General features: G+C 47.3%; 1 protein-coding gene across 4 annotated transcripts in view; it reads right to left on the reverse strand.

Moving 5' to 3' along the window:
- DAB1 (DAB adaptor protein 1) overlaps window positions 1–16,171 on the reverse strand; it is a 430,095-nt gene that overhangs the window by 220,626 nt on the left and 193,298 nt on the right. The window lies entirely within an intron of this gene.

Genomic DNA, 16,171 nt, shown 5'->3' on the forward strand with positions numbered 1-16,171 from the left:
TGCCTATAATTAAGTTCAGTTTAAAAGCTCAGGAGATATGTACCCACCCCACAGAAAACACTATTTGGTGCCCGTGGAACCAAAAGCTTGATTTAAACCAGCAAAACACGAATTATTTGTCTTTTTTCATGGAGGACAGATGTTGGGTTTGCCATCATCCATATCGCAACTGGACTTCTTTCTTGCCAAAAAGCCCTGCAACCACAAAATGCTCGAGCGATGCACACCCCATGGTCTGTGTGGGGTCAGCACAGGCTTCTGTCTGCCACCTGCAGCATCTCAAGCCCCCCCAGCTCCTGTAGTACACCAGGTGAAAAAATACTGATGTGCTCCATGGAAAAATATTATTGAGGTAAATCTGTAGGGATGTGGTGAGCTTATTTACCAAGTGGCCTTCCAGCATCACTCAGGACCAAAACCTGTTGTGCACAGCCCGACTCTCCGCTTGCCCTCGCCGGCACAAGGAGCACGCCCGAGCAATTGCTGTGTGAGGACCTGGTATTGGAAATCACTGGCAAGTCCAATTTTATCAAGGTTTTCACTGGACAACCATTTTATTTAATGACTGACCATGGCCACGGTCTAACTTTGAGCAATTACAGAACTCTACGGGCAAGCCACAGCCACTGTATAAGAGCTGGGAGTAAATATTTGGTGAACACCAAAGGGTCTCTCCACTAACTTTCTGCATAGATGCTCACCCTTGTAGTTCTTCTAAATACACATTACTCACATGAATGCTCATCTCGGGCTCTTCCTTTAAAGCATAACTGCTATGGGATATTACAGCTTGCTTTTAAATGGATACTTTAAGATATATATATACATGCATATCATTCATTTACAAACATTTACATATCAGAAAAGCCTAATCAAAACTTCCCTGATTTCCATGTCAGCTGTCATAGATGCTTTAGCAATTAGCAAGCTTATATAAAAAAAGCATTTTTGTCTTCTTACATAAACTACTACAGCATTATAGTGAAAAAAGTTAGAGATCTACATGACACTTGAAGAGGGGGAGCTGTAAAAGCTGGAATGATTGATTTCATAATGTTTTTAGGCATTATAAATAACCTTTAAATGTCTCTTCTGCCCTCATTTGCATACTTGATTGACAGTTCATTAGGTACGAAAAAACACCAGACAAAAACAAAGCCAAGGCAGTGCCGGGGACTTAGGTATAATGAGGACCTGGAGAAGGGACTGGGACCTTGCAGAAGAAAACAGCCAGGGCACAGAGTCCCTCTGCAAGGCTCATCATTAGGAAAGGGTAAATCAGCTCAGGTCACCAAAACCCTACTGCAAATTCAGGAGAATTAGCAGTGGGCTTGCTCCACACTCAGGAGAAGCTATGAAAAGGGCTATAGGAATCAGACCCAGAGACCACAGCACCCTCAGATGGTGTGGGACATTCACAGGAAATTCCCCCATACCCAAAGCATTTCCAGCATTTCCTGCAGCCAGGACTGGAAGCACCTCCCTGCCTACCTGGGCAGCCTCCCAGGAATATGCCAAGGTGTGGGGCATTTCTCCCCGGTGCAAGGAATGAAAGGTTTCTGCTCACCTACAGCCAGGTCCATTTGCTCCGAGCCACAGCCCGAGGTAGCAGTCACAGGGCATGAGAGGGGAGGATGGGAGAGCAGGGGAAAGGATGAAGACAAGGGAAGATAATTGGAAGTACCAGTGCATTAGTTATGTTGCATATATCTAATGTAATTAGTATTAATAAGCTGTCAGTCAGAAGATGTAGTTGTTAAAAGGCAGTTTCAATAGTGGAAAATGATAATTGAACTCCTCCATGTATTTGTCTGTACTTATTTATTCTGCTGCTTTTTTTTTTTTTCAGTTCATTGCCACGGATCCACATTCAGCAAAACTGAAATAGCAGTAAACCGTGTTTTTATTCATTAACTAGAAAAAAATATTCACTCCGCTGCTCTGAGCTGTGCCAATCACAGGGGGAAGGCTCAGGGAGGGAAGCGGTTCAATTCTGCGCTCAGTTCTCACCCAAACCACAAAGTTTTCAAGCTGCAATTCTAAATGAATTCTGTTTTGCAATAGACATACTCGTTCCTGCGCTATCTGGCATGCTACTTCTGTTACTTCACTCTGCACGAGGGGGTAAAAACACTCCAGATGCTCTGCAGGGTCCTGTCTTGTGTTTTAACGCTGCATTTCCTAAAGCTGGTCAAATCATGTGCAGTGAATAATGTATTCAATAATTTCTCTCTTTTTTACTTTTTTTTTTTTTTTAATTTTTCAATTGTCTGCAAGCAGCTTACAGTGTTCCCCAAAGCATCTGTAATGAGAAATTAGCCGCTAAATATTTTATACAAATAGTTATTAGCCTGTATCTTGATCACAAGCAGTGAGCTGCAGATTCGAGTGGGACTGCTGGATTTGGGACTGGATTTGTGCTTCTGACTGCAAATTGGATACATCTCCCTCCTGGAGGCCTCTCAAAAGAGACCTCATGACAACATTCAGAGTATCTCAGGTGGCCAAGCTGAAGTTCCCTGAGCTGTGATCCCTCTCAAACATCCCAGTATGCCGCCTATACTGGGGGGGCCTCCTGCTCTGCATCTCAGAGCTATGGAGGAGGTCTGGGGGTATGGAGAAGCCCTGACTTTGAGACCTGATGTCAAGAGCCCTTTCCTCTTCACCCTCAAACAGCCTCGTCCATGCGTCTGACCGTGCACGGTGGCCCTGCAGGTCGGAGGCTGTCCCCTGCCTCTGTTTGAGCCCAGCGCACCATCAGAGGTTAAGATTAACACCAGGAATTTCTCTTCTGTGTGTCATATAAATAAGAAATGCTGCTTTTTTTGCCACTTAAATCACCTGCTAAATTTACGGAGTCTGCAAGTCATAAATCCATGGCCAGCCTTCCGCAAAAGCTGGAGTACTGTTTAAGCACCGCTCCGACTGCTGCATCTAATTCGTGAACTCTGCATCTGCAAAATCTGGGCCAAAGCAACTGGAGATCCTACAGGGATCCTACAGCCTCCTTCAGCTCATGGGATCAACATGAACCATTTCTGAACCCACACCCCTGCAAAGAAGAGACACATGGCATTGCCTGACTCAGGCTATTAAAGGGAAAAATAAAACTCCGTGGCCTCCTGGCACTATGGGCCTGGGGCCTCCCTTTTGGTGGGGGGTTTTGGTCCTCTCCTCCTTCTGCCCAGCACCAAATCAAAATACACGAGCCCAGTGGTTCTGAGGACAGGGAAGACTGAAGAGAAGCAGAAGTCCTTTAAAAGCCTTCCACCTTTCCAGGAGGAAATGTCTGCAAGCAGCTGTGCAGAGAGCAGAGTTTGCAGTCATTCGATGCCATGTCCCATAACTACAGAGCTGGACTCGGTCAAGGCACAGCTCCTCTGTATGGAGAAAAATCCACACCAAGAAGCCAGGCTCATCTCCAAGACACATGGAGACAAGGGCAAGGGCAGCTTTGCCCAACAGCCAGCCCCAGCTGCCCAGGACCCGCAGCCGACTGCTGGGGACTTGTTCTCAAGGCATTGCTGGTGCAGGAGCTGAACTTCTGGCCCCAGCCCAGGATATGGGATTTAAACCCATTTCAGCACTGGGTATTTATGCAGGGACAGAAATGATTTTCTTCCAGCCAGGTTTCCCAGTGTCAGTCGTTCAAAATGTTCATATGTGGTTTTTTTTTTTCCTCCTTTTCTTATTACCTTTTCTGATGGTAAAGACGTTGCAGATGGGCATCAAACTGTGCAAAATGTAAATTATGATTGGGTAGAATCAGAACATATAAAAAAAAATAAGTTATTTGGATGCATTTTTTTTCTTAAGGACCACAGCACATATGGCACGCTAAAAAGATGTCTCGTGTTCATTAAGGCTAAATGAGACAGGTTAGAGAATCATAGGCACCAAATGGAAAACTCTGGAAAAAAAATCTGGCTGGCAAATCATTCTGTTGATAATATTTTTTGGATGTTTCCCTCCTGCCCTCTCTCCCTCATTTTTTTTTAAACTGCAAGGACATTTTCACAAATATTTCACAAATATCTGATGGCTGTTGCTTAGGAATTGGTCTTCCCTGCTGTGCCTTCCTCATTTGAAGGTCATAATCTCCAGTTTGTGAAATCATAATTATCTCGCTAGCGAGGAACTCTGATGTCACAAATGGAGGATTATGATGACTTCAATGGAAAAAGCAGCAGCGGGAGAAAATGAACTCCTCAGCCACCAAGAGCTTGTTTTCCTCCAAAAAAAAAAAAAAAAAAAAAAGATACAGTGGAGAAAAATATCAGCAGAATGATCTCTAAATAGACTATTTTCCATGCGGTATCAGTGCCACTTTCAGAATATGAGGGTAATTTCTGCCTTGTGCCAATTTAGCAGAGACTTCCACTTTATTTTAACACATAGCAGGTCTTATATTTAATGTAATAGCAGAATCTTGCCACTTCGTATAGAGCTAATACAGAGACCTCGGAGCTCTCCTATAAAAATGAAATGAGCCTCCCTTTAACCCTTAGCAAAATGAAACAGCTGAGATTCACCACAAGGTCACCTATGCCCAAGGCTTCACTGCTGCGGAATAATTCACAGCCGGATCAAAAACTACAACAAACAAACTCTGTCAGCTGAATTAAGGCATACTCACTCAGTGCACAGCTAACCTTACCGCTTGCTATGAAGCATCCTTGCCAGCCTGACTCACAAACTTGAGTGACTTGTGGTGGGTGACAACTTCTCTCCATGAAAATGGGAGAGGCAAACGGTGATGAGCGCAGGGCTGATGCACGTCCCCTCTCAGGCTCATCCCCTCCCCGTGGTAAGGACCAGAAGATGTTCACACCTCACCCAGGCAGTATTTAATTAGTGGCAATACGAGGACAGTGCCAGCAGCACTGCCTTCGCATGGCACTGACGTTCCTCCAGGACAGGCGCGATGGGAGCGCCATTCAGCAGCTCTGAGCGGCATTATTTGGAGTAAAGCTATCAATGCTTCTCGTCAGGAGTTTGGAATACAAGCAGATTTCTATTGTCACTATAAAAGCTAGCATGTGTCTCTTGGGCATCAAATAAAATGCATTTCGATGTTGCTGTCTGCTTGAATGAGGCATTAAAGGAGCTATATTCTGAATTCCTGCTGGTTTATAAAAATATGAACTAATAGGGCGATGACACGGTTCCTCCGGCTGTTCTGATCGCTCGTTTTAGGCACTATCTTGCAACACACTGATGTGCAAAAGCAGCAGTGCGCTGTGACCAACCCAAAGGCAGGGGACTGGGATGGATTTGGCCACACGAATGAGAACAGAAGCATTTAGAGCCGGGGGCTGGAGGAACCTGAAATCCCCAAACTGCAGCAGCACTCCTTGCCACTTGGCAGGGCTGGGTTATCTCAGGGGGATATTTGTGGGGGCAACTCCATCCTCGCAGAAGAGCTGTGTCCAAAAGCGTATCACAGCAACAGCAGCCTGATTTCAACAGCGGAGGGCAGAGGGAGGAGGGAAGTGAAGCACAGCAGCTGCAGAGCCACGGGCCTCTGGCCTGAGGGGTGTGTGGGGAGACCAGCACGCACAGCTCCTATCCCAAACCCTCAGAAACAACATCTGGTGGGTGGTGTTCGTGCTGCCTTTCTCTGCCTGCCCTGCTCGAGGTGTGAGTCGCTCCGCACACGGGAGCAGATCGTCACAGAGAGCAGGAGTGTATGGGGTTGGAAGGATGCGTAAATTATTTATCAGGGTTATTTAAAATCTTCGGCATGTCTTCATCAATTCTGTAAGCTCCAGAGGCACCAAAAAATTATCACACTTAGTCATTGTGCCGGCCAAAACCTTCCTGTGCTTTTTTTTCTGCTCTCACTGCAGCTGTGATGTGTCCCATCATCGCCACCGTTACTCACCAGCTCCCAAAGCACAGAGCACTGGGCAGAAAAGAATAAGATGGCATTTGTAAACAAGCTGACAGAAACGGAGATGGCTCGTGTGTCCCCACGAGCATCCCACAACCTCTCTGTGTATTAGCTGCTACAACCACGCACAGATCAGCCAGGCTGCTGCCTGGGCACGGCGGGCTAAAGCCGGGCTTGGAGCCATAGGAGAAAACACAGAATGGCACAGGAGAACAGCTGAGAGGAAGGCACGGGCTGACAGCACTGTGAGGGTATCAGCCGAAGCAGGGGTGTTACTAACACACGAGGTACAAGAGGGTTACTGCGAAGCGTGCAGCCACACAACGTGGAGGCGCTGGAAGCTCAGCGGCTTGCAAGAGACGCGCACAGGAGAGAAGAAAAAAAGTTTTTAATTGCCCCTCTGTCAAAAGCAGAGATCAGTAATTTCTCCTAGCATTTAGACTGCTTTCAATGTCGCGAAAGGTGAGGCGAGAAATGCCAGCCCTGCCAGCGGAGCGGCGGGCGGCAGCACCCACGGCAATGCCTCACCGCCGGGTCCCATCAGAGATGACACAAGAGCCAGTGTCACGACTGCAGAGTTAACCTGTGTCACCTCTGTATTTAGCTGACTGAGTTTCTCCCTTAATGAAGCGGTTTGATTTATGTACGAGTCATTTGCCTTCATAATAAATTTATTAAATGATCATCTTTTTTCCCCTCCAGATTTGTCACTTGAAACGTGGTAATTGGTGTTTAAACCTGCGCCGGCGTGTCAGCAAAGCAGTTCAAACAACGCTGCACGTTCCTGGCTCTCCGATGCTGGCAGCACCAACCTGGGGACAGGAGGATGCCAAAAACGAGGGGAAAGAAAGCCTGGCCCCTCTGCATGCCCCAGGGCTGAGACCAAACATGCCCAGCCTGAAGGATCCCTGGGCAAACACCTTTGGAAAACACCAGTGCGTGTATGGGCGTCTGTACCGGTGTCTGTACCTACACCCACACCTACCTCTGTCTGCTTCTCACAGCACTACCATGATTTTGAGGACATCAACTTCGTAAGTTTTGAGGACATCACCTCCATAATCAGCTTCATAATACGTCTGAATACACTGCTGAATCAGATCCTAAACTCTCATTCCTTTCGCATCCCAAAATATGAAAACATGCAAGACTGTGCCAAGAACCTGCTATAAAAATTATAGCTCGAAGTTTAAGGATGGAGTTATAAAATACCTATAGACTTGCAACTGCTCTTATTCTCTCTGCAAGCATCATTGCGTAGTAGATCATTGTTTTTCATTTACAATTTGAATCAAAAAAGTACTTCCGTTTTAATTAGTTTTATAAATTTGCTCAGCTAAATGAATACAGTAATAAAAAGGAAAACTATAGAAAATGTGCATAATCTCAGCAGATTGTATTACTTGTGGAATAAATTGTAAATCTATTGCTTAATTAAAATTATTTGAAACGCCGAGATGCGAAACTTGGAATTATGCTGCCATGCGAAATTTACAGCGGATCTTAATAAATTATGATCGCCTGAGCTACAAAATCTTCTAATTTGAAAGGTTTTCATTTATACATGTAAATTTTTTCCCCGTGTTATATGTATACTTTTAGGACCTCATTTGCATCCTGATTTGATCAATGATCGCATAAAAGAGCACTTGAGCTTCTGTTCGCAGTGGCAGTGACTGAGGAAGTGATGGGGCTGGAAGCCATGAGATGTTACAGCACAGCTCGCAAGGTGTTGCTGAGGGGAGCAGCCACACACGGAGCTGTAGCACCCCACGACAGCCCCAAAAGGGTGGCTTCTCCAGCCCAGAAGTGCACGCTCAGCACTTCTCAGAGCACCACCACAGCCTGCTGCTGCCCGACAGCACGCCACGTGGCCACCAGAAGCGGGTAAAGACGAGGCAAAGCAAAGATGAGCAATCCTACGGAGCCAAGGGGTTAGACGGAGAGCGGAAAAGTCTTCAATTTATTTTAGGACTCAGACCAGAGACTTTTGTTCTAGCTGATAACAGTTTTCTCAAGGCCCTTTATAATCTCTGTACAACTTGAACTGCACCTCTCTTTCCCTGTGATGTCCTAATGTCAAAGCAGTGTGAGTGGTACAGACCGACAACATCTGAATTCAGCTCCCAGGGCACTAAGGATGACGAGAGGTTGCTCCTAGGAGCAGGCTTCCCCTGCCCACTGGCTGTAGACAAACCGCACCCAGCAAAGTGTGTTTCTGCACAGCTCTGCCAGCTGGCCACACTGCCACGCACAGAGCTCCTTCTCCAAGGGGAAAAAAGGACAGAACCGAATACATCTTTCATCAGGAATTTCGATTTAATTAGGAGGATGATCGGCAGAGATAAAGGCAGGAGGTTGTTATTATCACAATAGCTTCCTACCTACACTGCACTGTACACCTCTGACCACGGATCGACACGTTCTAGTGGAAAACTTTGTGCAATCTGTACCACGTCGCAGCAGCCATCGGTATCACACGTACCTGCTTGGAACTGAGCAAAGGAGAAAAAAAAATCTCACTCGGCGCTGCAGGAAAGGGAACAGATGGTGCAAAAATTCACATACACACAGATTCACACTTTTTTTTATGACACAAGGTTACTAGCAAGAGCCTTCCACGCTTATGCTTAAAGGGATGATGGCTGGAGTGAGTTGTTCTAGCCACTGAACTGAGCTGTGGAAGGGCTCCAGCAGGTGAGGAGCTGTGTGGAGGGGACAAGGGGTCAGCAGAGGTCTGCTGCCGAGGACTGAGCACAGAGCATGTGGCAGACAGATTTTGGCTGGCGTAGCTCCTAGGCTGAGCGTTCACTCCAGGACGGTTGGAAATTGAGACCCTTTGGGATCCACCTTCCCAGGTGATGGCTGAATACGAGCTCTGCCCTTCTCCCTGTCCTCTGGCCACCCTGCATGCCCACGGGAATGGGGACAAGAGGACGGAGCACCCCTCAGTCCCCCCCCTGGCTGCCCCAGTACACAACGCACACAGAGGGCAGCCCAGCACCTGCAGCCACACAGTCCCACGTGTTTTCTTCAAGAACGGGTCTGCAGATGGTTCTCTAGAAAGCACGCTCTATAAATAAAGCATGTTTAATAAACCAAATAAACCAAACAAAATAAATAAACCATGCTACTGAGCGACAACTTCCCTTGCAGAGGATCTGTAAAACACTTGCTGGGGCTCGCTGAGCACCTTCCTCAACATGCTCTGCACAACAAGGTATTGCTGCTGAAGCAGCTGAAAGGTGTGCGTGATGTATCAGCTCACAAACTCCCAGCTCCAAACCAAAACAGCTGAAATTTCAGCTTTGGTCAGTGATGAGTTTTGTACATGGCAGTAATAACTTATTAGAAAATATTAGGTGTTTTATTTTGCAGTGCTTGTGGTGTCCCTAATGCTGGGCCATCCTGCCCCGCTCACTGTCCTGCCTGCCGGATTCACCAGACTACCAAGGTGAGGGGAGCAGAGCAGCCCCCTGTGCTGAGGGACACAAGGTGGGGGCTCCTTTCTGTAGCAAGGTTGGCAGGACTGAAGCCAGACTTGTCGGAGGTGGCTTCCAGAGTCAATTTGTTTTTCTCTGCCCTTTTTTATCCTCTACATAAAGCTGAGCGTGCAGGAAGAGAAACGAATCCAATTCAGCACCGACTCATCTTTTTCTCAGGGCAGAAGCTCCCTTTCATTAAAAAAAAAAAATAAAAAACCCTCCTCTGTATTTCCATACATGCTGCAATCTGGTAAATTACCAGAATGTATTATTTATATAAAGCCTTCTGCTTTGGAGAGATCCGTAATTGTTGGCTTCCTTGCTATGCACTACAACACAGCTTGCCTTGTTTCACAGCCAGAAGTGCTGCTGCATCTTTTTGTCTTCCTCTCCCCAGTAACTCGGCTATTCTTCTGAGACATGCTGTACGTGTCAACAGGTGGGACGGGGCGTTAGGAGGCAGAGGCTGCTGTGTTTCTACAAAGGACCATCTGGGCACGCCGTGTGGGCACAGAATGCAGCCCCTGCAGCCAGCAGCGCTGGCACATCTGTCTGCCTCCAGCCCGCTCACCGACGGTAAAGGTTACGCACCGTCACGATGCCAGCTGTGCCAGGTACTGGCTGTAAAAAAATAACAACAACAATGAAAAAAATAACCACCCTAGCCTGTGGGGACATATTTTTGGCCTCTTTATAGATTTGAAACACGCGATAATCTGCGTAATGAGAGCTGAGGTGTCCTCCCACCTGTCCCTGCACAGAGATCTCAGCAGCGCAGACCAAAGGTGCCTGCCCGACCAGGACCCCCCTCCACACGCCAGCGGTGGATGCGATGTGCTGTGCCTGCACAAAACGTGGCATCAAACAGGCAGCCAAATGTTTCTCAGCCAGATTTCCCAATTATATTATTAAAACTGGGAGCCTAAAAATATTAGCATGCTATCAGCCGTGCACTCGCAAAGCCACAGAGGAACCCAGAGATGACAATTTCCCCCCTGTTCCTAATGGATTTACTATAAATAAACAAAAGCGTTCCCGCCCCATTCATTCCTGCTCCAAGACTGCTGCCGACTGACATTTCTGATATTCCTCTGAGTAAAGCAGTGCCAAAAATTTCCCTATCTTTAACAGCAACCAAAGCAGCATCTACTGAGCGCTCCTGCAGTGCTCACCCCAGTCACAGCGACAAAGCCAAACCCCCAAACTTCCAAACAATTTCTGTGGCTCAGTCAAGAAACAACATCACCTTTCCCTTTCTGAAGGAAGATGCAAAGCCGTCCAGCCCCTTGGCCAACGTAGCACACAGCCTGGGGACTTTGGGTCCTTTTCCTTTGTTTGAGCACAGTGTATTTTTAATACATTTTCTTAATACTTTCTGGCTTTTTCGGGATGCAGCACCTGGGCAATGGGACCTCCATCTGGGTGCGACCACACTGCAGAGCCAGAGCTGGGTGTGTGGCTCGTCCCCACCTGACATTTTGTGCTCTCTTTTCATCCCCAAGAACTGGACTTTGTCATTTTTTTTACAAAGCTTTTTGATGCCTGCTTGTAAAACCTCTGCCTCTCCTGGCCTCTCCCCTATTCCTCATCCCCACCAAGCCTGCTCACCGAATGACACCGAGGTGCACCCCCACCCTGCGAGGCACCGCTTTCCACGGCTTTTTTGTACCCCAGCCACTGGTAAAGGAGGTTGGAGGCTGGTGTGCCAGCCCACTGGCTGCATAATGAGTTCATCCTCCAGCCCCACCGAGAGCGAGGCACTTTCCTGGCCCATCTGTTCGCTCGGCTCCTCTCTGCACGGCGCCACGAGCGCTTGCTCTGAGGAGAGCGGTGAACGCCCGGCGGGCCGCTGATGTGCAGCTGTAACACAGCCGAAAAATGGAGCGAGACAGAGCACGGGGGTTACTTCTGAGCCATTTCTTGGGATTCTTAAACTGACAGAAATGTAAGTGAGGAAGAAAGCCTCCAGAAGCTGTTAGAAAAAATCTAACAGAGCAATAGGTCTTCTACAGTCACCGCTATTTCGTCCACGTTTTCCAGGAGAAATAAAAGCTCCGGGCAAGTCACAGGTCTGTGAACAGAAGCGGTCGGGAAGTCAAAGCGAAGATCTAGAGAGACTGGAACAAGAAATGACACTTCCAAGTACTGAGGCACGAATCATAGCTGATCTCGACCAAAACACTGGGACACACAACCTCAAATAAACAAAAGGAAAGGGAAGAAAAAAAGAAGCCGAAAAGCTTAGATTCCAGCTGTAAGTATTTTCAGCACCAAGGAAAACTGGTACCTTCTTAAATTGGAGGAGGGATGAATAAAAAGTGATGGGGGGATGGACGACAGTGGCAAACACCACATTGCAAAGCGCCCTGCCAAAACGCTGTGCGGGGTTTTAAACCCAGCACAGCCCCCCAGGTCTCACTGCTGCTGGACACAACCGTGGGCATCGGTGAGCCCTGCGTGCACCGGAGCTGGTGAAGGTCAGAACATCCTCACTCATGTCCACCAGGACTTTCAAAACAAGCTCTCAGCCTGGGCTGGGATAGGAGCCAGCTGTAAGCAGGCAGAGCTCACTCCAGGTGAATCCTCATGGAGCTGCGTGTTGTCCTACCACACCCTGGTTCTCCTGAGACGCATGGCACTGCCTGTATAGGAGCAAGACCAGACACATCACAGGTGCAATCCAGGCTGGAAAATCCTATTTGGTTGGACAAATCCATTACTGTCTTCTCCCTGACTGTACTAATGTCTGAATTAAAGAGTAATGCCTCATGACTGCAGTCTTTCTTTAATTCATGCTGAAGAGCCCTCACACAGTCCGTGGCACCGAACAAAGCAGTAAATTCACCTCAACATCTTTATGCTTTCCTGCAGTCCTTAAATCATTCATATCCAGACTTCCTGTGAGTTCGGGATTGGACGGAAGCATTTCTAGCCCATAACTTCTCCATTAATGTTTTTGAGGGGTGAACTTGTTAAAGACAAAGCCCTGTTCTTTAACCATCAGCAGAAGGAGCTTTGTCCACGCTCCACTGCCCCAGGATGAGCCCTGAAAAGCCCCCGGGCTGCTTGGAGCGAGCTCCCTCTGACCACTGGCAGAAGTCAGGCCCCGAATGCATCCCGAGGGAAGAGCCCACGCTGCAAGGAAGGGTGTAGGGTGCTCAAAGTAAGAAATTAAAAACTTCTCTGCACCAAAGCTACTTTGTGCAACATCTACCAACATTACCTTCAGTGAGAAGCAGCATGGCAGGGCTCACAGGTGAAAACCACTACTGGATACAGCAAAACACATTAAAACTACTATAAAGGGGTGGGCTTGAACATGCAAAACTCGGTAAAATTCAGAGAAAAACTTTCCTTAGCAAGGACTGCGGACCTCAAAATTCGCATCATTTATCTCAGCCACGTGTAACTTGACTCTTAGGACCATGGGATATTTTGCTGAAAGCACAAAAACTTGCATTTGAAACAGAATATTGCAAGCAAACACGAGCTGGTCCCACAGCATGCTGTTAGTCAGTATATTGCTTCCTTAGACACTCCAGATTTGTCTGAGTGTTGCTTGAGGCCACTCTTAAATACAGCCCTGTCCCCCTGTGTTCCTACAGGTCTCTCCCTCCTTCTGAAGCTGCTCTGGGATGGTTTGTCCCGCTGCACTGCTCCCCAGCTGTGTCCCTCCCAGCTGCTCCCAGCTTCTGCCTCCAGCCTCTGACCTTTCGACAGCTACCTGGGAAATCCCAGATTCACTAAGAGACTTTTCAAAGCAAACAGTATGCATATGATTAATTCTTCCTGCAGACCTCAAAAAAACCCTTCCTGATTAACAAAGGTCACCGCATCTCAAAAGTTTACTCCAAACAATCAAACACATTACAACATCCTCTAAAAAAAAGATGAAGTAAAAGCAAAACTGGTTTCATTTGAAGAAGATGGATCTGGCTGGAGAAAAGGCAAGAAGCTGGCCGGATATCACCGAGTTAATATTCTCTGTGTGTGCTTTTCCTTGCTAGATGTCACAACGCTTTGCAGGGTACGACACGATGCTACCTTCACTCCACACCAGGGGAGGTGAGAGGTGGCAGTGGGAAGTTGCTTTCCCCAGATGAGATACTGGGTCATCAGCAAAGTTAGAGCATGGTCCCCAACGGTCCCTAACCCCTCCAGCACCACTTTCCATGGACCAGCTGGGCTGGCCCATGGAAATGCCCTGGTGCCACGGGGACTGTGCCCCCCATGGAGCAGCTGCTCCCTAGGCAGGGATGCTCTAGCCCCTGGTCAGCTCTTGCAGCAACCTCCTTAGCAGAGAGAGAATATGAAAATATTGAGAGGAATTAAACCCTCAGCCATCTTCCCTCGTGTTCCCATCATACCTCTCTCTCCAGTAGGCGGCTGCGATTTTGCTAACCTGACTGATCCATAATTCATAACTATTATCCATGCTCAATAATTACAGTGTTAATATTTTGGTAATTTAGAAGTACCTTTCTCAGGCAGAGTTCAGTCTGTACCACTGCCTAATGCATTATTTAATCTTTAAGTGTTTATGAACAGAACTGTTCCCTCTCCTCTTTCTTTTCATTCTCAATTCATGCCTTATAAATGTTTTCAAAATGTTGGGGAAAAGAGGAATTTTAAGAGGAAATCTTGCTAATTTAAGGCCAAATTTAAACACAATGAAATGCATAATGGCCTATCTATCCATCAAAGCCAGTTCTACAACACGGATGCACTGAAAGCTTTTCACTTTCCAGTTACTAAGAGGTAACACTACCAAATTCAGTCCTGCACTCTACTAGAAGTGCAGTAGAAAAGCACTTAGTGTGGTACCCACAGCCAGCTCACCTACCAGTGCTCCTGGGGCTCATAGACCAAATGTATTAGTAACGGGAAGGCTTCCTTAAACAATGGGCTTTATTGATACGCTCAATATAGGAAATAAAAAATACCTAGGCAATAATAATGATAATAATCTAGCTTGTGTTCAGCCAGAGGCTGGGTTTCTGTCCTGGCTGCGGAGCCCATCACATCTTGCAAACCCCAGGAACCCCTGCCACTTGCTGCTCCACTCACTGCTTGCTCTTCCTTCTGACCACGTTTATTTCAGGCTTGTCTGTAGCAGATTTTTTTGTCCTCACCTCATGTTTTCTCGTTTTCCCATCAGTCTTCTAACCACAAACACGTTGGCAACAAACTCTTGCCAGCCTTACCTCCTTCAAACGCAACTTGCTTCCTTGGCCTTCTGCAAGAGGAGGATATGCAGAGACACCAAGCCATCAGGCCCAACATTCGTGGCCTCTCTCTTCATATTATTGTCAACCTAAAACTCAAGATTTTTCCAAGGTTTACTTGCTCTCCAGAGTAAATGTCATTGAGTGACAGCGAGCTGCTGCAGAAAACCTGAAGAGACTGAGCAGAACCACCCACCGCAGGCAGCAGCAGAGCTTACACAAGGGGCTGCAGCAAACACAGGATTTACACACACGGAGACATGGCATGATGGTGACAAGTAGTACAAAGGCTTATTTGATCCAAAGACAGAATGACTGCGTTGCTCATGTCAAAAAGGAATCAGTGGAAGCACAACAACAGGCCATTCTGCATGCTACACACACCACATAAAACACAAAGAATGCTCTTTATGTTTTGTCTGCTTTTTTAGCCTGGTTTCCTGGAAAAAGAAAAGGAAAAAAAACAAGAGCCATGCAATTGTTCTGTCAGTCACTGCTTCCCCAAATAACTTCTGAACCTGTTGGCTGCTCGCAGGTTTGACAGATAGGCAGAGGTGTCAAAGGGATTACGCTCCTACCAGATGCGTGAAAATAATAGAGCCTCCAACCAGTGCCTCTCCTCACTCACCTCCGTGCTGCGCCTCCCTCTGCTCTCTACCTCGGGGGCACCAATTAGACCCCGAGCCCGAGCAGCTCTGCGGGTAAGGGAAATACTCACTTAGATCATCAGACAGTGCTCGCAGGAAGACTAACGCAGTGACTGCTCCAACCACAGGACACGCTCAGGCGAGGGCTCCTGCCTGCTCTGATCCATCATCTTCCAAGCACAAAATCCAGAGCAGAATCCAGAGACACCTGCGCAGGCAGCCCGAGCAGCTGGCTGGGGCATCTCCCCTGCTTGCTTTGTTCTCAGAACAGAGGTCACCGGTGGCATTTGCAAACCCGGGTGTGATGTCAGCAGCAATGCCCCAAGGACTGCCCTGTTTCCCCAAGGCACAGCAATAAATAGCATTGCCTCCCTCGACTTCCCCCTGACCGCCCCCTCGGAGCATCCTCTCACTGCTCCAACACAGGTACATTCGCTGCTGGCAGCACACAAAAAAAGAGGAGCATCGCCTGGCAAAGAGCAAGGTTTCCATTCAGTTTTAAGGGGACGCGTATGCCAGGGAAGCTACAGGACTCTCACTAATAGCCAATGCTGCTAATTAAAACTGTTTTGGAAGGTCTGCAGCTAGCGTATAAATCACCCCGCTACGTGCTATAAATAAGAGGCAGATACTGAATTGAATAGTTCCCATTTGTCAACTGAATGAAGAGATTTGATTGTGCCTTTTTGAATAATAAATCCAGACATACCTAGCAGGGCACGGAGAGGTGCTAGAATTGTCTCTTTTATCAAACAACAATGATTATATTATAGGGTATGCATTATGGGGGATCATCCATTTCTCTTGTTTTCTCATTTATTGCTGACATCCTCCTTCCCAGACGAAACGCTCGGCTCCGTGCACAATGTGTTCATCTGAAGGTCTCAGAGGCAAGGCAGGCGCGTACACTACCAAGGAGGC

This window comes from Anas platyrhynchos, chromosome 8 (assembly GCF_047663525.1).
Source record: "Anas platyrhynchos isolate ZD024472 breed Pekin duck chromosome 8, IASCAAS_PekinDuck_T2T, whole genome shotgun sequence".
Classification (NCBI taxonomy): Eukaryota; Metazoa; Chordata; class Aves; order Anseriformes; family Anatidae; genus Anas; species Anas platyrhynchos.